At 37.2% G+C, this 23,791-nt stretch overlaps 1 protein-coding gene and 1 pseudogene across 5 annotated transcripts in view; one reads left to right on the top strand and one right to left on the bottom strand.

The window, feature by feature from the left end:
• The window catches only part of BCL2L13 (BCL2 like 13), a 123,357-nt gene that overhangs the window by 66,619 nt on the left and 32,947 nt on the right, over positions 1-23,791 (top strand). The window lies entirely within an intron of this gene.
• On the bottom strand, positions 17,523-18,738 carry LOC143689728 (nucleoporin SEH1 pseudogene; annotated as a pseudogene).

The raw sequence follows: 23,791 nt of genomic DNA, 5'->3' as shown, positions 1-23,791 counted from the left end.
TTTCATTGTTTTTAAATTTATAAAGACTTGTTTTGTGCCCCTGCATGTGATCTATGCTGGAGAATGTTCCATGAGCACTGGAAAAGAATGTATGTCCTGGTGTTTTGGGGTGTATTCTAATTTGCTAGCTGCCAGGATACAATATACCAGAAATGGAATGGCTTTAAAAACGGGAATTTACATCCAGGCCAAGATGGTGGCTTAGCAATGTGCGTGTTTTAGTTCGTCCTCCAGAACAACTACTAAATAACCAGAAATAGAACAGAACAGCTCATGGGGCCACGTCAGTGAACGGACACACAGCATACCCCAGTCTGGACCAGCTGGACAGGCTGTGAACCCTCTGAGAACCGTGAGTTCCCCAATCCGCGGTGACCAGCGCCACGCCCCGACAGGCGGCTTCCAAGAGGAGAAAGGAAGGAGACTTTACCAGCAGGGGAGCACACCCAAACACCAATTGTGGAATTAAATAACAAATTGTGGCTACTAAAAATAAGCCCCCAGTTCTGGTGAACCTGGTCAAAGTGGAGGTCGCTCATTTTTACCCCAGCACCAAGGAAGCAGGGCTGACGGAAAAAGAAAAAAAAAAGAAACAGAGATTGTTGTGACTGTGTTTCTACAAAGGCTTGACTGCCTTTGGATACAGTGGCGGGAATTCTCAGGCTACAGCTGCCCCAGGCATAGTTAGAAACAAGCTCATTTGAGGGCTTGTCTGGAGCCTGTGCCTTCCCCAGGGGAGCGGTGAAGCCCAACTCAGGTGGAATCCCTCCCTTTTGGAATTCAGACACCAGGGCTTGGTAATCTGAAGCCATTAAAATCAGCCTACAACCTCTCTTCTGTCTCCAACATGCCCCCAGCAGAGAGAGTCTGCCAAAGTTAAAGGTACCACATCATCTTATGCTGGTGGGACATGCAGACAGGCAAGTGCCACATACTGGGCAAGATAAGAAAAACAGAGTCCGAAGACTTCACAGGAAAGACTTTCAACCTGCTGGGTCTCACCCTCAGGGAAAACCGACGCAGGTGACTCTTTCCTCCTGATAGGAGGCTACTTTTGTCTGGGAAAATCCGGCTGGGGTATATAATACCCATGTAGACCCCCTAAGGGTGGGGAGAAAAAGGCACCATATGAGCAGGGCAAGAAACAAGAAAACAAGAACTGAAAAATTCTCCTCTGTTAAACAAAACCTAAGCTAGAGATCCAAAAAAAGCGGAACTGAATGTCAAAGAACAGATAGACAACAAATTCATCCAGCAAGAAAACCCTAGGTAAAAGAAGGGAAAGCAATCTTCAGAATAAACTAATTAAGGTAATTAAATGCCTAGACGCCAGCAAAAAATAACCAATCACACTAGGAAAATTGACGATATCGCCCAGCCAAAGGAACACACCAATAATTCAAATGAGATAAAGGAGCTGAAACAATTAATTCAGAATATACGAACAGACATAGAAAACCTTATCAAAAACCAAATCAGTGAATTGAGGGAAGATATAAAGAAGGCAAGGAATGAACAAAAATAGAAATCGAAGTCTGAAAAAACAAATCACAGAACTTAAGGGAATGAAAAGCACAGTAAGAAAGATGAAAAAAAAAACAATAGAAAGCTACAGTGGTAGATTTCAAGAGGCAGAAGATAGGGCTAGTGAACTGGAGGACGGAACATCTGAAATCCAACGAACAAAAGAAAATATAGGGAAAAAATGGAAAAATATGAGCAGGGACTCAGGGAATTGAATAACAATAGAAGCGCATGAATATATGTGTTCTGGGTGTTCCAGAAGGAGAAGAGAAGGAAAAAGGAGGAGAAAAACTAATGGAGGAAATTATCACTGAAAATTTCTCGACTCTTATGAAAGACTTGAAATTACAGATCCAAGAAGTGCAGTGTACCCCAAAGAGAATAGATCCAAATGGATTCACTCCAAGACACTTGCTAATCAGAATGTCAGAGGTCAAAGACAAAGAGAGAATCTTGAAAGCAGCAGGAGAAAAGCAATCCATCACATACAAGGGAAATCTAATAAGGCTATGCATAGATTTCTCAGCAGAAACCATGGAGGCAAGAAGACAGTGGGATGATATATTTAAATTACTAAAAGAGAAAATCTGCCAACCAAGAATTCTATATCCAGCAAAATTGTCCTTCAGAAATGAGGGAGAAATTAAAACATTTTCAGACAAAAGATCACGGAGAGAATTTGTGACCAAGAGACCAGCTCTGCAAGAAATATTAAAGGGAGCACTAGAAACAGATACGACAAGACAGAAGAAAGAGGTGTGGAGAAGAGTGTAGAAAGGAAGACTAAGAGTAACAGTAAAAAGAAGGAAAATTAGATATAACATATAACATCCAAAAGGCAAAATGGTAGAAGAATGTACTACCCGTACACTAATAACACGAAATGTTAATGGATTGAACTCTCCAATCAAAAGATGTAGACTGGCAGAATGGATTAAAAAACATGACCCATCTATATGCTGTCTACAGGAAATGCATCTTAGACACAAAGATAAACATAGATTGAAAGTGAAAGGTTGGGAAAAGATATTTCATGCAGATACCAACCAGAAAAGAGCAGGAGTAACTATACTAATATCTAACAAATTAGACTTCAAAAGTAAAACAATTAAAAGAGACAAAGAAGAATACTATATACTAATAAAGGTAACAATTCAGCATGAAGGCATAACAATCATAAATATTTGTGCACCAAACCAGAGTGCTCCAAAATACATGTGGCAAACACTGAAAAGAGAAATAGGCACATCTACCATAATAATTGGAGACTTCAATTCCTCACTCTCTATCAATGGACAGAACATCTAGACAGAGGATCAATAAAGAAACAGAAAATTTGAACATTAAAATAAATGAGGTAGACTTAACCGACATTTTTAGAACATTACACCCCACAACAGCAGGATACCCATTTTTCTCAAGTGCTCATGGATCATTCTCAAGGATAGACCATATGCTGGGTCACAAAGCAAGTCTCAATAAATTAAAAAAAACTGAAATCATACAAAACATTTTCTCAGATCATAAAGGAATGAAGTTGGAAATCAATAATAGGCAGAGTGCCAGAAAATTATATGTGGAGGCTTAGCAACACACTCTTAAACAACCAGTGGGTCAAGGAAGAAATTACAAGAGAAATCAGTAAATATCTCGAGGCAAATTAAAATGAAAACACAACATAGCAAAACTTATGGGATGCAGCAAAGGCAGTGCTAAGAGGAAAATTTATTGCCTAAATGCCTGTATCAGAAAACAAGAAAGAGCAAAAATCGAGGAATTAACTGTCCACTTGGAAAAACTAGAGAAAGAACAGTAAACTAACCCCAAAGCAAGCAAATGGAAACAAATAACAAAGATTAGAGTAGAAATAAATGAAATTGAAAACAGTTGAGAAAATCAATAAAACCAGAAGCTGGTTTGATGAGATAATCAATAAGATTGATGGACCATTAGCAAGTCTGACAAAAAGAAGAGACAGGATGCAAATAAGATCACAAAAGGAAGAGGAGACATAACCACTGACCCCACAGAAATAAAGGAAGTAATGACAGGATACTGTGAACAGCTTTATGCTTACAAACGAGACAATGTAGATGAAATGGACAACTTCCTAGAAAGGCATGAACAACCCACACTAACTCGAGAAGAAATAGACGACCTCAACCAACCAATCACAAGTGAAGAAATTGAATCAGTCAGTCATTAAGAAGCTCCCAAAAAAGAAAAGTCCAGGACCTGATGGCTTCACAGGTGAATTCTACCAAACATTCCAGAAGGAATTAGTACCAATCCTGCTCAAACTCTTCAAAATAAATGAAGAGGAGGGAAAGCTACCTAACTTATTCTACTAAGCCAACATTACCCTCATACGAAAGCCAGACAAAGATTTTACAAAAAAAGGAAACTACAGACCAATCTCTCTAATGAATATAACTGCAAAATTCCTCAATAAAATTCTAGCAAATGGAATCCAGCAACACATTAGAAGAATTATATACCATGACCAAGTACGATTCATCCTAGGTATGCAAGGAAGGTTCAACATAAGAAAATCAATTCATGTAACACAGCATATCAACAAACCAAAGCAGAAAAACCACATGATTATTTCGGTTGATACAGAAAAGGCATTTGACAAAATTCAACATCCTTTCTTGTTGAAAATACCTGAAAGGGTAGAAATAGAAGAGAACTTCCTCAAAATGTTAAAGGGAATATATGAAAAACTCACAGCTAATATCATCCTCAATGGGGAAAAACTGAAAACTTTCCCCCCAAGATCAGGAACAAGACAAGGATGTCCACTATCACCACTGTTATTCAACTTTGTGTTGGAAGTTCTAGCCAGAGCAATTAGACAAGAAAGAGAAATACAAGGCATCAAAATTGGAAAGGAAGAAGTAAAACTTTCACTGTTTGCAGATGATATGATACTCTATGTTGAAAATCTTGAAAAATCCACAGCAAAATTACTAGAGCTAATAAAAAAGTACAGCAAAGTGGAAGGTTACAATATCAAAACTCAAAAATCTGTAGTGTTTCTACATACACTAGTAATGAACAATCTGAGGGGTAAATCAAGAAGCAAATTCCATTTACAGTTGCAACCAAAAGAAAAAAAATATTTGGGATAGGTTTAACTAAAGACACAAAAGACCTATAGAAAGAAAACTGCAATGAATTATTTAAAGAATGCACAGAAGACCTAAATAGATGGAAGAGCATATCATGTTCATGGATTGGAAGACTAAATATAGTTAAGATGTCAGTTCTACCTAAATTGATTTAGCGATTCAATGCAATACCAATCAAAATCCCAACAACTTACTTTTCAGATATAGAAAAACCAATATCCAAATTTACCTGGAAGGGCAGGGTGCCTTGAATAGCTAAAAGTATCCTGAGAAAAAAAGATGAAGTCGGAGGTCTCATGCTGCCTGACTTTAAGGCATATTATGAAGATACAGTGGTCAAAACAGCATGGTACTGGCATAAAGATAGTTATACTGACCAATGGAATCAAATAGAATGTTCAGATATAGACCCTCTCATCTATTGGCAACTGATCGTTGATAAGGCAGTCAAGCCAGCTCACCTGGGTTGTTACAGTCTCTTCAATAAATGGTGCCTAGGGAACTGGATATCCATATGCAGAAGAATGAAGGAGGACCCATATCTCACACCCTATACAAAAGTTAACTCAAAATGGATCAAAGACCCAAACATTAGTTCTAAGACCACAAAACTGTTAGAAGAAAATGTTGGGAAATTTCTTATAAATCTTATTCTTGGAGGTGGTTTTATAGACCTTACACCCAAATAAGAGCACTTAAGAAAGAAAGAAAGAAATGGGAACTCTTCAGAATTAAACACTTTTGCACATCAAAGAACTTCATCAAGAAAGTGAAAAACAGCCTACACGATGGGAGACGATATTCAGAAACAACATATCAGATAAAGGTCTTGTATCCAGAATTTATAAAGAGATTGTTCAATTCAACAACAAAAAGACAGCCAGTCCAATTACAAAATGGGAAAAAGAGTTGAACAGAAACTTCTCAGAAGAGGAAATACAAATGGCCAAAAGGCACATGAAGACATGCTTAACTTCCCTGTCCATTAGAGAAATGTAAACCCAAACCACAATGAGATAGCATCTCACACCCACCAAAATGGCCATTATCAATAAAAACAGAAAACGACAAGTGTTGGAGAGGATGTGCAGACAGAGGCACGCTTATCTGCTGTTGGTGGGAATGTCAAATGGTGCAACCACTGTGGAAGGCAGCTTGGCGGTTCCTCAAAAAGCTGAATATAGAATTGCCATATGACCCGGCAATACCATTGCTAGGTATCTCGTCAAAGGACATAAGGACAAAGACACAAACAGAACATTTGCACACCAGTGTTTATCGCAGCATTATTTACAATTGCAAAGAGATGGAAACAGCCAAAATGTCCATCAACAGACGAGTGGCTAAACAAACTGTGGTACGTACATATGATGCAATATTATGCAGCTGTAAGACAGAATAAAGTTATGAAATATTTAACAACATGGATGTACCTTGAGGATATTATGCTGAGTGAGATTAGCCAAAAACAAAAGGACAAATACTGTATGGTCTCACTGATATGAACTGACGTTAGTGAATTAGCTTGGAATATTTCGTTGGTAACAGAGACCATCAAGAGATAGAAATAGGGTAGATATTGGGTAACTGTTGCTGAATGGATACAGATTATGCAACAGGACTGAATATAAAAACTCAGAAATGGACAGCACAATACTACCTAACTGTAATATAATTATGTTAAGACACTGAATGTGAGAATGATGGAGGGAGTAGGGCTGGGGGCATAAATGAAATCACAAAGAAAGACGATAAAGATTGAGATGGTATAATCTAGTAATGCCTAGGGTGTATAATAATAGTGACTAAATGTACAAATTTTAAAAATGTTTTTGCATGAGAAAGAATATAGGAATGTCATTACTGCAGGGTGCTATAAATAGATGGTAATTAATATTTTAAAATTTCACCTTATGTATGAGACTAAAGCAAAAAATGTTTATTTGGTATAAAATTTATATTTTGACTAGTGCATTTCCTAATATAACTTATGTAGATAGATTGATTCAACAGCATAAGTTCTTGAAATCTTGGGTAGGACATGAGATTTTGTTGGTTTGTCCAGAGTGATACCCCGATGAATCCAAGAGTGATTTGATCAGTGAGTGGAAAAGTATTTGCAAAGTTCCCTTTGGGGAATGGTGAGAATTGGCAGAAATTCAACTTCCGCAAGTTGAATTTTTGATATTCTCACAAGCAGTGCAGGCAACCAAAGCTATAGGCTGAGCCCCCAGTCTTGGGGTTTGTTCATATGAAACTTAACCCCACAAAGGATATGTCAAGCCTACTTTAAAATTAGGGCTACGAATCAAAATCCCAACAACTTATTTTTCAGAAATAGAAAAACTAATAAGCTAATTTATCTGGAAGGGCAGGGTGCCCTGAATTGCTAAAAACAACTTGAGGAAAAAAAAACAAAGCTGGAGGTCTCGCACTGCCTGACTTTAAGGCATATTATGAAGCCACAGTGGTCAAAACAGCATGGTATTGGCATAAAGATAGATATATCGACCAATGGAATCGAATAGAGTGCTCACATATAGACCCTCTCATCTGTGGACATTTGATCTTTGATAAAGCAGTCAAGCCAACTCACCTGGGACAGAACAATCTCTTCAATAAATGGTGCCTAGAGAACTGGATATCCATATGCAAAAGAATGAAAGAGGACCCATATCTCACACCCTATACAAAAGTTAACTCAAAATGGATTAAAGATCTAAACATTAGATCTAAGACCATAAAACAGTTAGAGGAAAATGTTGGGAGATATCTTATGAAACTTACAGTTGGAGGCGGTTTTATGGACCTTAAACCTAAAGCAAGAGCACTGAAGAAGGAAATAAATAAATGGGAGCTCCTCAAAATTAAACACTTTTGTGCATCAAAGAACTTCATCAAGAAAGTAGAAAGACAGCCTACACAATGGGAGACAATATTTGGAAATGACATATCAGATAATGGTCTAGTATCCAGAATTTATAAAGAGATTGTTCAACTCAACAACAAAAAGACAGCCAACCCAATTACAAAATGGGAAAAAGACTTGAACAGACACCTATCAGAAGAGAAAATACAAATGGCCAAGAGGCACATGAAGAGATGCTCAATGTCCCTGGCCATTAGAGAAATGCAAATCAAAACCACAATGAGATATCATCTCACACCCACCAGAATGGCCATTATCAACAAAACAGAAAATGACAAAAGTGCTGGAGAGGTTGCGGAGAAAGAGGCACACTTATCCACTGTTGGTGGGAATGTCAAAGGGTGCAACCACTGTGGAAGGCAGTTTGGCGGTTCCTCAAAAAGCTGAATATAGAATTGCCATACGACCCAGCAATACCATTGCTAGGTATCTACTCAAAGGACTTAAGGGCAAAGACACAAACGGACATTTGCACACCAATGTTTATAGCAGCATTATTTACAATTGCAAAGAGATGGAAACAGCCAAAATCTCCATCAACAGAAGAGTGGCTAAACAAACTGTGGTATATACATACGATGGAATATTATGCAGCTTTAAGACAAGATAAACTTATGAACCATGTAATAACATGGATGGACCTAGAGAATATTATGCTGAGTGAATCCAGCCAAAAACTAAAGGACAAATACTGTATGGTCCCACTGATGTGAACGGACATTCGAGAATAAACTTGAAATATGTCATTGGTAACAGAGTTCAGCAGGAGTTAGAAACAGGGTAAGACAATGGGTAATTGAAGCTGAAGGGATACAGACTGTGCAACAGGACTATATACAAAAACTCAAAAATGGACAGCACAATAATACCTAATTGTAAAGTAATCATGTTAAAACACTGAATGAAGCTGCATCTGAGCTATAGGTTTTTGTTTTGTTTTGTGTTGTTTTGTTTTGATTTTACTATTATTACTTTTATTTTTTTCTCTATATTAACATTCTATATCTTTTTCGGTTATGTTGCTAGTTCTTCTAAACCAATGCAAATGTACTAAGAAATGATGATCATGCATCTATGTGATGATGTTAAGAATTAATGATTGCATGTGTAGAATGGTATGATCTCTAAATGTTGGGTTAATTTCTTTTTTTCCGTTAATTAAAAAAAAAAAAAGAGAAGGGATAATTGGAGCTGAAGGGATACAGACTGTACAACAGGACTGGATATAAAAACTCAGAAATGGACAGCACAATACTACCCAATTGTAATGCAATTATGTTAAAACACTGAATGAAGCTGCATGTGAGGTATAGGTTTTTTGTTTTTGTTTTTTTTTCTTTCTATTATTGTTTTAATTCTTATTCTGTTGTCTTTTTATTTCTTTTTCTAAATCGATGCAAATGTACTAAGAAATGATGAATATGCAACTATGTGAGGTTATTAAGAATTACTGATTGTACATGTAGATTGGAATGATTTCTAATTGTTTTGTTAATTCTATTTTTAATTAATAAAAAAAAATCTAAAAAAAAAAAAAAAACCACAATGAGATATCATCTCACACCCAGCAGAATGGCCATTATCAACAAAACAGAAAATGACAAGTGCTGGAGAGGATGTGGAGAAAGAGGCACACTTATCTACTGTTGGTGGGAATGTCAAATGGTGCAACCACTGTGGAAGGCAGTTTGGCGGTTCCTCAAAAAGCTGAATATAGAATTGCCATACGACCCAGCAATACCATTGCTGGGAATCTACTCAAAGGAATTAAGGGCAAAAACTCAAACGGACATTTGCACACCAATGTTTATAGCAGCGTTATTTACAATTGCAAAGAGATGGAAACAGTCAAAATGTCCATCAACAGACGAGTGGGTAAACAAACTGTGGTATATACATACGATGGAATATTATGCAGCTTTAAGACAGGATAAAATTATGAAGCATGTAATAACATGGATGGACCTAGAGAACATTATGCTGAGTGAGTCTAGCCAAAAACTAAAAGTCAAATACTGTATGGTCCCAATGATGTGAATCGACATTCGAAAATAAACTTGGAATATGTCATTGGTAACAGAGTACAGCAGGAGTTAGAAACAGGGTAAGATAATGGGTAATTGGAGCTGATGGGATACAGCCTGTGCAACAGGACTAGATACAAAAACTCAAAAATGGACAGCACAATAATACCTAATTGTAAAGTAATCATGTTAAAGCACTGAATGAAGCTGCATCCGAGCTATAGGTTTTTGTTTTGTTTTGTTTTGTTTTGTTTTGTTCTTCCTATTATTACTTTTATTTTTTTCTCTATATTAACATTCTATATCTTTTTCTGTTGTGTTGCTAGTTCTTCTAAACCGATGCAAATGTACTAAGAAACGATGATCATGCATCTATGTGATGATGTTAAGAATTACTGATTGCATATGTAGAATGGTATGATTTCTGAATGTTGGGTTAATTTCTTTTTTTCTGTTAATTAATAAAAAAAAAAAAGAAAGTACAAAGAGAGCCTACACAATGGGAGACAATATTTGGAAATGACATATCAGATAAAGGTCTGGTATCCAGAATTTATAAAGAGATTGTTCAACTCAACAACAAAAAGACAGCCAACCAAATTACAAAATGGGAAAAAGACTTGAACAGACACCTATCAGAAGAGAAAATACAAATGGCCAAAAGGCACATGAAGAGATGCTCAATGTCCCTGGCCATTAGAGAAATGCAAATCAAAACCACAATGAGATATCATCTCACACCCACCAGAATGGCCATTATCAACAAAACAGAAAATGACAAGTGCTGGAGAGGATGCGGAGAAAGAGGCACACTTATCCACTGTTGGTGGGAATGTCAAATGTTGCAACCACTGTGGAAGGCAGTTTGGCGGTTCCTCAAAAAACTGAATATAGAATTGCCATATGACCCAGCAATACCACTGCTAGGTATCTACTCAGAGGATTTAAGGGCAAAGACACAAATGGACATTTGCACACCAATGTTTTTAGCAGCATTATTTACAATTGCAAAGAGATGGAAACAGCCAAAATGTCCATCAACAGAAGAGTGGCTAAACAAACTGTGGTATATACATACGATGGAATATTATGCAGCTTTAAGACAGGATGAACTTATGAAGCATGTAATAACATGGATGGACCTAGAGAACATTATGCTGAGTGAGTCTAGTCAAAAACTAAAAGACAAATACTGTATGGTCCCACTGATGTGAACTGACATTCGAGAATGAACTTGGAATATGTCATTGGTAACAGAGTCCAGCAGGAGTTAGAAACAGAGTAAGATAATGGGTAATTGGAGCTGAAGGGATACAGACTGTGCAGCAGGACTAGATACAAAAACTCTAAAATGGACAACACAGTAATACCTAATTGTAAAGTAATTATGTTAAAACACTGAATGAAGCTGCATCTGAGCTATAGGTTTTTTTTGTTGTTGTTGTTGTTGTTTTTATTTTTTGTTTGTTTTTGTCTGTCTGGTTTTTTTTTCTGTTTTTTTTTGTTTTTACTATTATTATTACTTTTATTTTTTTCTCTATATTAACATTCTATATCTTTTTCTGTTGTGTTGCTAGTTCTTCTAAACCGATGCAAATGTACTAAGAAACGATGATCATGCATCTATGTGATGATGTTAAGAATTACTGATTGCGTATGTAGAATGGTATGATTTCTAAATGTTGGGTTAATTTGTTTTTTTTCTTTTTTCCGTTAATTAATAAAAAAAATAAAAAATAAAAATAAAAAATTTGGGCTACGAGTCACCTCCAAGAGAACCTCTTTTGTTGCTCAGATATGGCCTTTCTCTCCAGCCAACACAACAAGCAGACTCACCACCCTCCCCCTGTCTACGTGGCACATGACTCCCAGGGATGCGGACCTTCCCTGCAACGTGGGACACAAATCCTAGAATGAGCTGTGACTCAGCAGCAAGGGATTGAGAAAAACCCTAGAATGAGCTGACACTCAGCATCAGGGGATTGAGAAAACCTTCTCGACCAAAAGGGGGAAGAGTGAAATGAGACAAAGTGTCAGTGGCTGAGAGATTCCAAACAGAGTTGTGAGGTTATCCTGGAGATTCTTCTTTCGCATTAGGTAGATGTCACCTTGTTATTCAAAATGTAATGGAGAAGCTGGAGGAAACTGCCTGAACATGTAGAGATGTGTTCCAGTAGCCTTGTTTCTTGTGAATGATTGAACAATGATATAGCTTTTACAGTGTGACTGTGTGATTGTGAAAACCTTGTGTCTGATGCTCCTTTTATCTACCTTGTCAACAGACGAATAGAACATATGGAATAAAAATAAATAATAGGGGGAACAAATGTTAAAATTAATTTAGTTTGAAATGCTAATGATTAATGAAAGGGAGGGGTAAGGGGTATGATATGTATAAATTTTTTCCTGTTTTTCATTTTATTTCTTTTTCTGAATAGGGGCAAATGTTCCAAGAAATGATTATGATGATGAATATGCAACTATGTGATGATACTGTGAATTAATGATTATATGTGTAGAACGGAATGATCAAAGTAGAAATGTTTGCATTTGCTTTGTGGTTTTTTTTGGTATTTAAAAAAATGAAATACAATAAGTTAAAAAAATATTAATGGGGGAATTTAATAGGTTGCTAGTTTGCCATTCTAAGGCTGAGAAAATGTCCCAGTTAAAGCAAGTCTATAGAAATGTCCAGTCTAAGTCATCCGGGAAAAGATACCTTGGTTCCAGAAGTTTGATGAAGTTCAGGGTTTCTCTCTCAAGTGGAAGAGCACATGGCGAGCACAGTTTTTTTTCTCATCTGGAAAGGCACACGGTGAACCCAGGGTTCCTCTCTCATCTGGAGGGGCACGTGGCGAACACAGCGTCATCTGCTAGCTTCTTCTCCTTGCTTCCTGTTTCATGAAGCTCCCCAGGAGGCATTTTCCTTCTTGCTCTCCAAAGGTCACTGGCTGGTGGACTCTCCTTCTCATGACTATGTCATTCTGCTGTGCTCTCTGAATCTCTCATTCTCCATAATGTTTCCTCTTTTATGAAACTTCAGAAAGTAATCAAGACCCACCCACATGGATGGAGACATGCCTCTACCTAATCCACCTTAACCACCATTCTTGATCAAATCACATCTCCAGGGAGATGATCTAAAGACACTTTCAAACATGCAATGTTGAATAAGGATTAGAAGAAATGGCTGCCTTTACAAAATGGGATTAGGATTAAAACGTGGCTTTTCTAGGATACATACATCATTTCAAGCCAACACAGGGTGTAATGACCAGTATATGTTTTTTAGGTCTAATTCATTTATCAAAGTTGCTTAACTTCTCCATTTCCTTGTTGATCCTGTGTCTGGTTGTTCTATCTCTAGAGGAGAGTGGTGTATTGAAGTGTCTTACTATTATTGTTGAAGGATCTGTAATTCCCTTCAGTTTTACCATTTTCTGTCTCATGTACTTTGTTAACTCCTTCATTGGGAGCATGAAGATTTATGATTGTTATATTTTCTTGGTGAATTGTCCCTTTAATTTATTTATAGTGTCCTTCTTTGTCTCTTATGTCTTTACATTTAAAGTCTGTTTTTTCCGATATTAATATAGCTACTCCTGCTTTCTTTTGATTACAACTTGCATGGAACATCTTCTTCTATCCTTACACTTTCAATCTGTTTGTATCCTGTGTCTGAGGTAAGTGTCTTGTAAGCAGCATACAGTTGAATTATGTCTTTTAATCCATTCTGCCAATCTGTATCTTTTAATTTGTAAATTTAGTTTGTTAACATTCAGAGTAGTTACTGAAAAGGTGTTTCTTGAATCCACCATTTTATCTTTTGGATTTTATTTGTTTTCTATACATTCTTTCCTCTCCTTCTCTTTTTATCCTGTAAGTTAACCTTACTAGTACTCTTCAGTTCTGTGCTCTCCTCCAAACCTCACTCTGTTGTCTTTTTTTTTTTGCAACTGACATAACTCCTTTAGTATTTCTTGTAGGTCCTGTCTCTTTTTGAGGAGTTCTTTCAGGATTTATTTGTGGAAATTTTAATCTCTCCCTCAGTTTTGAAGGACAATTTGGCTGGGTACAGAATTCTTGGCTGGAAGTCGTTCCCTTTCAGGATCTTAAGTATATCTTACCTCTCCCTACTCACCTCCATAGTGCCGCTTGAGTAGTCTGAACTCAATTTTATGTGGTTCCCTGATATATATAGTAGATTGTTTTTCTCTTGTTGCTTTAAGGATTTTCTGCTTCTCTTCAACATTTGACAGACGGATTAGTTTGTGTCTTAGGGAAGGCCTTTTTTTATATTTATTCTATTTGGAGATCTTTGAGCTTCTTTGATTTGCATATTTGTGTCCTTGAGGGTTGGGAAGTTTCCCCCATTATATCTTCAACTAATCTTTTTAGCCCTTTACTCTTTTGTTCTCTTTCTGGGTTACCAATGATTCTTATATTTGTATGCTTTGTTTTGTCCATCATTTCCCTGAGATCCAGTTCAAATTTTTCCATCTTTTTTTTTAAATGCAGTTTTATTGAGATATATTCATATACCATACAAACTATCTGAACAATCAGTGGCTGACAGTATCATCATATAGTTGTGTATACAGTCCCATAATCAATTTTAGAACATTTTCATTACTCCAGGAAAGAATAAAAATAAAAAGGAAAACCCAAGTCCTCCGGTACCCCTGAGCTTCCCCTATTATTGGTCCATAGTTTTGGTATGGTACCTTTGTTACTGTTGATGAAAGAGCATTAAAATATTCCTATTAACTATAGTCCATAGTTTATAATAGGTACATTTTTCTCATATACCCCTCTATTATTAATACTCTGTAGATAGTCTTTTTACTTTCATGGTAAAGAACTTTGATGCGCAAAACTTTCAAATTTTGATGAGGTCCCATTTATCTGGGTTTTTTTTTTCCTTCCTTTGCTCATGCTTTTAGTATGAAGTCTAAGAAACCATTGCCTAACTCGAGTTCCTGAAGATGCTTCCCTGTTTTCTTCTAGGGGTTTTAGCGGTTTGATTCTTATATTTAGACCTTTTATTATCCACTTTGAGCTAATTTTTAATATGGTGTGAGGTAGAGGGTCTACCTTCAATCTTTTGCATATGGGTATCCAGTTTTCCCTGCACAGTTTATTAAGTGGAGTTGGCACCATCATTAGAAATCAGTTGACTGTAAGTAGAAGAGTTTATATCTGAATTAATTCTTGTTCTTCAAGATGATTTTGGCTTTTGGGGGCCTCTTACACTTTAATGAAGATTTGATTATTGGCTTTTCCATTTCTGCAAAAAGGCTGTTGGAATTTTGGTTGGATTGTGATGAATATTTAAATCACTTTGAGTAAAATTAACATCTTATCAAAATTTACTCTTCCAATCTATGAACACAAAATGTCCTTCTATTTTATTTATTTAGGACTTCTTTGATTTGTTTTAGTAATGTTTTGTTGGCTTCAATATAAAAGTCCTTTACATCCCTGGTTAAATTTATTCCAAGATGTGTGATTCTTTTGTTGCTATTATAAATGGATTTTTTAAATTTCTTTTTCAGATTGTTCAAATTAGTTTATAAAAACACTACTCATTTTTGCATATTGATCTCATACCCCACCAATTTGCTGAATTCATTTATTAGCTCTAGTAATAAATGGTTTTTAACGAATTGTAGGATCATGTCTTCTGAAAATAGGGAAAGTTTTACTTCTTGCTTTCTAATTTGGATATATTTTATTTCTTTTTCTTACCTATTTTTTCTGACTAGCACGTCTAGTACAATTTTGAATCTCATCACAGTGCTGACACTGGGTACCACTTCTTCCTTATTTTAGAGAGAATGTTTTCTGTGCCATTAGCTGTTTTGAGTGTTCAGAATCAGTTGTCCTGTCCCCTAGTTCTCTCATTCTTTCTTATATCTCTTCACATCTGCTGTTGTGTGTCTCTAGTATGTTTTTTATTTGGTCTGCAGCATCTTTAATCTATGTGATATCTGCTCTTTTTCTATTTATTCTTCCAAATTCCTGTTTATGCTTTTCTAGTGTCTTTTTGATCTCCTTTATGTCATTAGCCATCCCATTTACTTTATTTAGTAGAGTTATGTGAACATCTTTGATTAGTTGTTCTGTCATCTGTGTCTTTTCTGGTGTTTTAATTTGATTGTTAGGCTGGGCTATATCTGTCTGCATCATGATGTGCTTAGTGATCTCCTGCTGTCTTCATGCCCTGTAAATGTCTTGATTGGTTTACTTTGAAAGTTGATTTCCTTCAGTAGTCTAAAGCCTTGTATTTGCAGGTTGGATGTGGAGCAGGATGCAGGACACAGGGCAAGGCAGAACAGTGCGGTGATGCGTTGCAGCGCAGGTATAGGCACAGGTGCCTGTGCACATGGGTGCCCAGTAGCAGGGAGGATGTGGCTGTGCACATTCACGGATCTGGGCGGTTGGCCCTGGTGTCTGCTTGTCTCAGGCACGTGGCCCTATATGCACATGCAGCAGGTCGGTGTTGTGCCTTTGTGGGCTGGGGTTGAATGTGACCTGGCTACGCAGGTCAGTGCTTGCCCAGAACTGAGGGAGTATGACTAGAGCCCATGTGCATGCCCAGATCTGGGAGGACCATAAGCAGATGTACACGTGCGTAGAGATGGGGGGGGGGGGGTAGCGTTGCATGACTGTATGGGCTTGGGATGGGTGTAGCCTGGGAATGGAGACGTAAGAGCCTTCAGCCTTATGCTCTGTTGACTGCCTGCAGGGGACAGGAATGGGGAGCTAGGGCTCAGGAAGGGCAGGGCAGGACTGCACTTTTGCAGGCAAGGTGAGTTGGGCTTGCACTGGAGTGCATGCACTTGGGGTGGGGAATGGGTACATACACGAGGGGTTGGCAATGTGGGAATGCTTGGAATTCGGGGAGGGGAGGCAGGTGACAGGGTTCAGGTGCGTGGGGTGAGTCGTAGGTCTCTGGGCTATGCTGGTAAGGGTAGTGTGTTCAAGGAACATGGCTTTGCTTACTTCTTATTTCCCCTCTCCCCTTCTGTGCATTTCTCAGGGCTCTGGTCTTCCATGTTAGGCTATTTGCACCAACTGGACGTTCTCTGATTCTCTACTTCTCAGTTCATCAGCTAATATTTGTTTTAGTAAACTTAAAAACTTAAAAATTTATAGCTTTGTCGTCAAAATCAGAAACATTTGTCTCTCTAGTGATTACAAATTAAAAACTGATAAAGGTGTTTTCATTTTACTGCCAAATTGTAGACAAAGCTGTACCAAATGCTTAACTTGACTACAAACTGTACAGTCAAATTACTTTCACTTTACAACTACTACTTCTCTCACTCCTTTACTAATTTTTTTTAATTGTTACAAAGGAATGATAAAGCTGTACCGAATAATATCATTAATATAAACCAGTTCTACAAGAGGTAAACAAATTAGCACTCAGAATAATCTTATGAAAATTATTTATTCACTCTTCAAATTGAAATTATAAAAATTCTTCTTTTTAGCTTACTGTTCTAGAAAACAAAAGAAACAAGCCTATATTCTGCAAATGGAATCAAATGATAATTTACCCTCCTCTCAACTACTTGTAAAGATGATCTCCTTTTCATTTTTAAACTTGTTTTAGGAGTGTTCAGGAACATTTCAAAAAACTTTTTGGTGGCAGTGTCTCAACAAAAAGACTATCCATTTATATTTTGGATGTTTCAAATGGCGTCAGTAAACTGGCTAGAACAAAAAATGAAATACACGATTGTTTAAATGACTGTTGGACTATATTTAGTAGCAAGCAAGCTGCTTGCTGGTGCATCTCGGGAGATGTCACATGACACTGGGTTAGGGGAAAAGGAACTCCCTCTCCATTGCTGTATTCATGCAACAAGCAGCGAACAGCAGAGTTATTCTGTTAGATTGTACTCAGCTGTGCTTTCTGCCAGCAGAAGATCCATTTATTGAATTTTTTCAATTTAGAATATTGAAACTTAGGGAAGGGTTTGAGTAGGGAAACTCAGCAGGGAGCTGTCTGGGCTCCCATTACCTTTCAGAATACTTCCAATTGTCCATATATTTAGCTTTCCACAGTCTTATACAGCCACTGTCTCCTGAAGATGCTAGTATTGTTCCCATTCTACAGTCTTACACAGCTACCATCTCCTGAAGATGCTAGTGTTCCCATTATATTCCAACTCACCAGATCTGGAAGTTATGTTTATCAAACTGAGCCACTGCATGGATTTTGAATTTTGTTGGCCCACCAGAGGAAGTAAGTTCTTTCCTCATAGGTTTTAGAGTAAAAATCCTCATAATCTTTGGTTGCTATAGCCAGAATATGGAAAGACCACCCCAATTTGGAGTAAACATATCACATACAGGGTCAGTGATGGTTATGAGAGCCTCTGCTTTTGCTGTTTCCTGGTGTTTTCATTATATTCAAAAATCTGCACCTTGGCCATTGCTTTTGGACCACTGGCATCACTTCCTATAGCTATTATGGGGCAATGAGTGCAGAAGCTTGAAGGATTCCAGGAAATACAGCTACAGCTCAGCTTACATGAAATCTCATGCTGCAGAGACCACTAACTGAGATTCATAACATCTTGTGCCTCATATAGTCTTATGATACCATCTCCTGTACAAGTTGTTAACATAAGAGCCATAAGCTTGGGAGCAAATTTCACATTGGTAACTGATGTTCTGCTATCCACTGAAGTTGTTCTCTTCACCCATTGACTCTGTCCTTACAATTTATCATTCAGTTCTCCTACTATTTCTCTCTGAATAGCTGCTATTCAGTCAAAGGAACAGGAAACTAAAACCTGTTCAAACTTAGGGTGGGCCCACGTCACATGCCACGCAGATCCACTGTGTGTCTTCCAGCTAGCAGACCTTGTTGCTCTGGTCACTGGAGCAGGTTGCCATCCACTGCCCATGGAAGTCAGAAGACATCATGGATGAGCTCCTTGTGATCCACTGTGATGCTGTGCACCTTGAACACTCCCAGTGGGCCTACCTCTACTGCACTGGCCCTGTCCACCTCCCAGGAAGGAGCCCATGCACTGGAGCATGCAGATTCATCATCCACCAAGGCCCTGACACCACACACTTTCCTGCTGCAGGCTGTAGTCTCACACATAAGTTAAAGGTTTATTATATTAATTACCATCTATTTTCAACACCCTGCATTATTGACATTCCTTTGTTCTTCCTCATGCAAAAACATTTTTAATTTGCACGTTTAGTCACTATCATTATACACTCAAGGCATTCCTAGATTACACCATCTCAGTCTTTATCGTCTATTTCCTTCTGATTTCATTTGTGCCCCCAGGCCTCTTCCCTCTATCATTCTCACATTCAGCTTCATTCAGTGTATTAACATTATTGTATTACGGTTAGGTAGTATTGTGCTATCCATTTCTGAGTTTTTATATTCAGTCCTATTACACAATCTGTATCCCTTCAGGTCCAATTACCCAATATCTACCCTATTTCTATCTCCTGATGGCCTCTGTTACCAACTGAAATTCTCCAAGTTCATTCACTAATGTCAATGAGACCATACAGTATTTGTCCTTTTATTTCTGGTTAATCTGGACCAGCATAATGTTGTTACATACTTTATAACTTTATTTTGTCTTACAGCTGCATAATATTCCATTGTATGTATATACCACAGCTTGTTTAGCCACTCATCTGTTGACGGACATTTGGGCTGTTTCCATCTCTTGGCAATTGTAAATGATGCTACTATAAACATTGGTGTGCAAATGTCGTTTGTGTTCTTGCCCTCATGTCCTCTGAGTAGATACCTAGCAGTGGTATTGCCGGGTCATATGGCAGTTCTATACTTAGCTTCCTGAGGAATCACCATACTGCCTTCCACAGCATTTAATACCATTTGACATTCCCACCAACAGTGGATAAGTGTGCCTCTTTCTTCACATCCCCTCCAACACTTGTGTTTTCTGTTTTATTGATAATGGCCATTCGGGTCAGTGTGGGATGGTATCTCATTGTGGTTCTGATTTGCCTTTCCCTCATTGCCAGACCATTTGTATTTCCTCTTCTGAGAAGTGTCTCTTCATGTCTTTTGCCCATTTTGTAGTTGGGTTGTCTGTCTTTTTGTTGTTGAGTTTAACAATCTCTTTATATATTCTGGATGCTAGACCTTTATCTGATATATTATTTCCAAATACTGTCTGCATAGTGTAGGCTGTCTTTTTAGTTTCTTGACAGAGTTCTTTGATGCACAAAAAATGTTTAATTTTGAGGAGTTCCATTTATTTATTTTCCCTCAGTGCTCTTGCTTTGGGTGTAAAGTTCAGGAAACTGCCTACCATTAAAGATTGATAAGATATTTCCCTACATTTTCTTCTAAAAGTTTTATGGTTTTAGATGTCATGTTTAGGTCTTTGATCCATTTTGAGTTAATTTTTGTTAAGGGTACAAGATATGGATCCTCTTTCATTCTTTTACATGTGGATGTCCAGTTCTCTAGGCATCATTTATTGAAGAGACTTTTCTGTCCCAGGTGAGTTGGCCTTACTGCCTTATCAAAGATCAGTTGTCCATAAATGAGACGGTGTATATCTGAACATTCTTTTCTATTCCATTGGTCAGTATATCAGTCTTTATGCCAATACAATGCTGTTTTGAACACTATAGCTTTATAATATGCCTTGAAATCAGGTAGCGTGAGACCTCTGACTTCATTTTCCTTTCTCAGGATATTTTTAGCTATTTGGGGCACCCTGCCTTTCCAGGTAAATTTGGATATTGGTTTTTCTATTTCTGGAAAGTAAGTTTTTGGGATTTTAATTGGTATTGCATTGACTCTAAATCAATTTAGGTAGAATTGACATCTTAACTCTATTTAGTCTTCCAGTCCATGAACACAGTATGCTTTTCTGTTTATTTAGGTCTTCTGTGATTTCTTTTGACAATTTCTTGTACTTTTCTTCGTATCGGTCTTTTGTGTCTTTAGTTAAATTTATTCCTAAATATTTTATTTCTTTGAATAAAGTGGAACATTTTCTTGTTTTCCTCCTCAGATTGTTCATTACTAAGGTATAGAAACAGTACAGATTTTTGAGTATTGATCTTGTAACCTGCCACTTTGCTGTACTCACTTATTAGCTCTAGAAGTTTTGCTGTGAATTCTTCGAGGTTTTCGACATATAGAATCATATCATCTGCAAACAGTGAGATTTTACTTCTTCCTTTCCAACTTTGATGCCTTGTATTTCTTTTTCTTGTCTAATTGCTCTGGCTAGAACTTCCAACACAATGTTGAATAACAGTGGTGATAGTGGACATCCTTGTCTTGTTCCTGATCTTGGGGGGAAAGTTTTCAGTTTTTTCCCCGTTGAGGGTGATGTTAGCTGTGGGTTTTTCATATATTCCCTTTATCATTTTGAGGAAGTTCCCTTCTATTTCTACCCTTTGAGGTATTTTCAACGAGAAAGGATGTTGAATTTTGTCAAATACCTTTTCTGCATCAATCAAGATGATCATGTGCTTTTTCTGCTTTGATTTGTTGATATGGTGTGTTACATGAATTGATTTTCTTATGTTGGACTAGCCTTGTATACCTGGGATGAATCCTACTTTGTCATGGTGTATAATTCTTTTTTTTTATTTATTTATTTATTAAAAAAAGTTAACAAACCAAATAAAACATCAACATATATAATCAGTATATAATTCTTTTAATGTGTTGCTGGATTTGATTTGCTGTAATTTTGTTGAGGATTTTTGCATCTATATTCATTTAGGAAGATTGGTCTGTAGTTTTCTTTTCTTACAATGTCTTTGTCTTGCTTTCATATGAGGGTGATGTTGGCTTCGTGTAATGAGTTAGGTAGCTTTCCTTCCTCTTCAGTTTTTTTGAAGAGTTTGAGCAGGATTGGTACTAATTCCTTCTGGAATGTTTGGTGGAATTCACCTGTGAAGCCATCTGGTCCTGGACTTTTCTTTTTGGGGAGCTTCTTAATGACTGACTGATTCAATTTCTTCACTTGTGGTTGGTTTGTTGAGGTCGTCTATTTCTTCTCGAGTTAGTGTGGGTTGTTCATGCCTTTCTAGGAAGTTGTCCATTTCATCTACATTGTCTCATTTGTTAGCATAAAGTTGTTCATAATATCCTCTCATTTCTTCCTTTATTTTTGTGGAGTCAGTGGTTATGTCTCCTCTTCCATTTCTGATTTTATTTATTTGCGTCCTCTCTCGTCTTCTTTTTGTCAACCTCGCTAAGGGCCTATCAATCTTATTAATTTTCTCATAGAACCAACTTCTGTTTTTGTTGATTTTCTCAGTTGTTTTCATGTTCTCAATTTCATTTATTTCTACTCTAATCTTTGTTATTTCTTTCCTTTTGCTTGCTTTGGGGTTTGTTTGTTCTTTCTCTAGTTCTTCCAAGTGGACAGTTAATTCCACCATTTTTGCCCTTTCTTGTTTTTTGATATAGGCATTTAGGGCAATAAATTTCCCTCTTAACCCTGCCTTCGCTGCATCCCATAAATTTTCATATGTTGTGTTGTCATTTCCATTTGCCTTGAGATACTTACTGATTTCTCTTCTAATTTCTTCCTTGACCCACTGGTTGTTTAAGTGGGTGTTGTTGAGCCTCCACATATTTGTGAATTTTCTGGCACTCTGCCTATTATTGATTTCCAACTTCATTCTTTTATGATCTGAGAAAGTGTTTTGTATGATTTCAGTCTTTTAAATTTATTGAGACTTGCTTTATGACTCAGCATATGGTCTGTCCTTGAGAATGATCCATGAACACTTGAGAAAAAGGTGTATCCTGCTGTTGTAGGGTGTTCTGTTCTATATATGTCTGTTAAGTGTAGCTCATACTGTGTTATTCAAATTCTCTGTTTCTTTTTCGATCCTCTGTCTAGATATTCTGTCCATTGATGAGAGTGGGGAATTTAAGTCTCCAGCTATTATGGTAGATGTGTCTATTTCTGTTTTCAGTGTTTTCATTGTTTGCTCATGTATTTTGGAGCATTCTGGCTTGGTGCATAAATATTTGTGATCATTATGTCTTCTTGTTGCATTGTTCCTTTTATTAATACATAGTGTCCTTCTTTGTCTCTTTTAACTGTTTTGCATTTGAACTCTAATTCGTTCCATATTAATATAGCTACTCCTGCTCTTTTCTGATTGTTATTTGCATGAAATATCTTTTCCCAACCTTTCACTTTCATCCTAGGCTTATGCTTGGGTCTAAGATGCATTTCCTGCAGACAGCATATAGATGGGTTCTGTTCTGTAATCCATTCTGCCAGTCTATGTCTTTTGATTGGGGCGTTTAATCCATTAACATTTAGGGTTATTACTGTATGGGTAGTACTTTCTTCTTACATTTGCCCTTTGGATTTATGTCATATCTAATTTTTTTTCTTTTTACCTTTACTGATTGTCTTCATTTCTCCACTCTTCTCCACACCTCTCTCTTCTGTCTTTTCGTATCTGTCCTAGTGCTCCCTTCAGTATTTCTTGCAGAGCCAGTCTGTTGGTCACAAATTCTTTCAGTGATTTTTTGTCTGAAAATGTTTTAATTTCACCCTCATATTTGAAGGACAATTCTGCTGGATATAGAATTCTTGGTTGGCAGTTTTTCTCTTTTAGTATCTTAAATATTATCATCCCAGTGTCTTCTCGCCACCATGGTTTCTGCTGAGAAATCTATGCATAGCCTTACTGGACTTCCCTTGTATGTGAGGGATTGTTTTTCTCTTGCTGCTTTCACGATTCTATCTTTCTCTTTGACATATGACACACCTATTTGGATCTATTCTGTTTGGTGTATGCTGCACTTCTTCTATCTGTGAATTTTAAGTCTTTCATAAGAATTGGGAAATTTTCAGTGATAATTTCCTACATTAGTTTTTCTCCTCTTTTTCACTTCTCTTTCCCTTCTGGGACACCCACAACACAAATGTTCGTGTGCTTCATGTTATCATTCAGCTCCCTGAGTCCCTGCTCGTATTTTTCCATTCTTTTCCCTATATTTTCTTTTGCTCATTGGATTTCAGATGTTCCGTCCTCCAGTTCACTAATCCTATTTTCTGCCTGTTGGAATCTGACATTGTAGGTTTCCATTGTTTTTTTCATCCCTTCTACTGTGCCTTTCACTCCATAAGTTCTGTGATTTGTTTTTTTTTTCAGACTTTCCA

Source organism: Tamandua tetradactyla, chromosome 7 (assembly GCF_023851605.1).
Source record: "Tamandua tetradactyla isolate mTamTet1 chromosome 7, mTamTet1.pri, whole genome shotgun sequence".
Taxonomy (NCBI): Eukaryota; Metazoa; Chordata; class Mammalia; order Pilosa; family Myrmecophagidae; genus Tamandua; species Tamandua tetradactyla.
The sequence above is the reverse complement of the archived record's forward strand: the minus strand, read 5'-3'. Positions and strand labels throughout refer to the sequence as shown.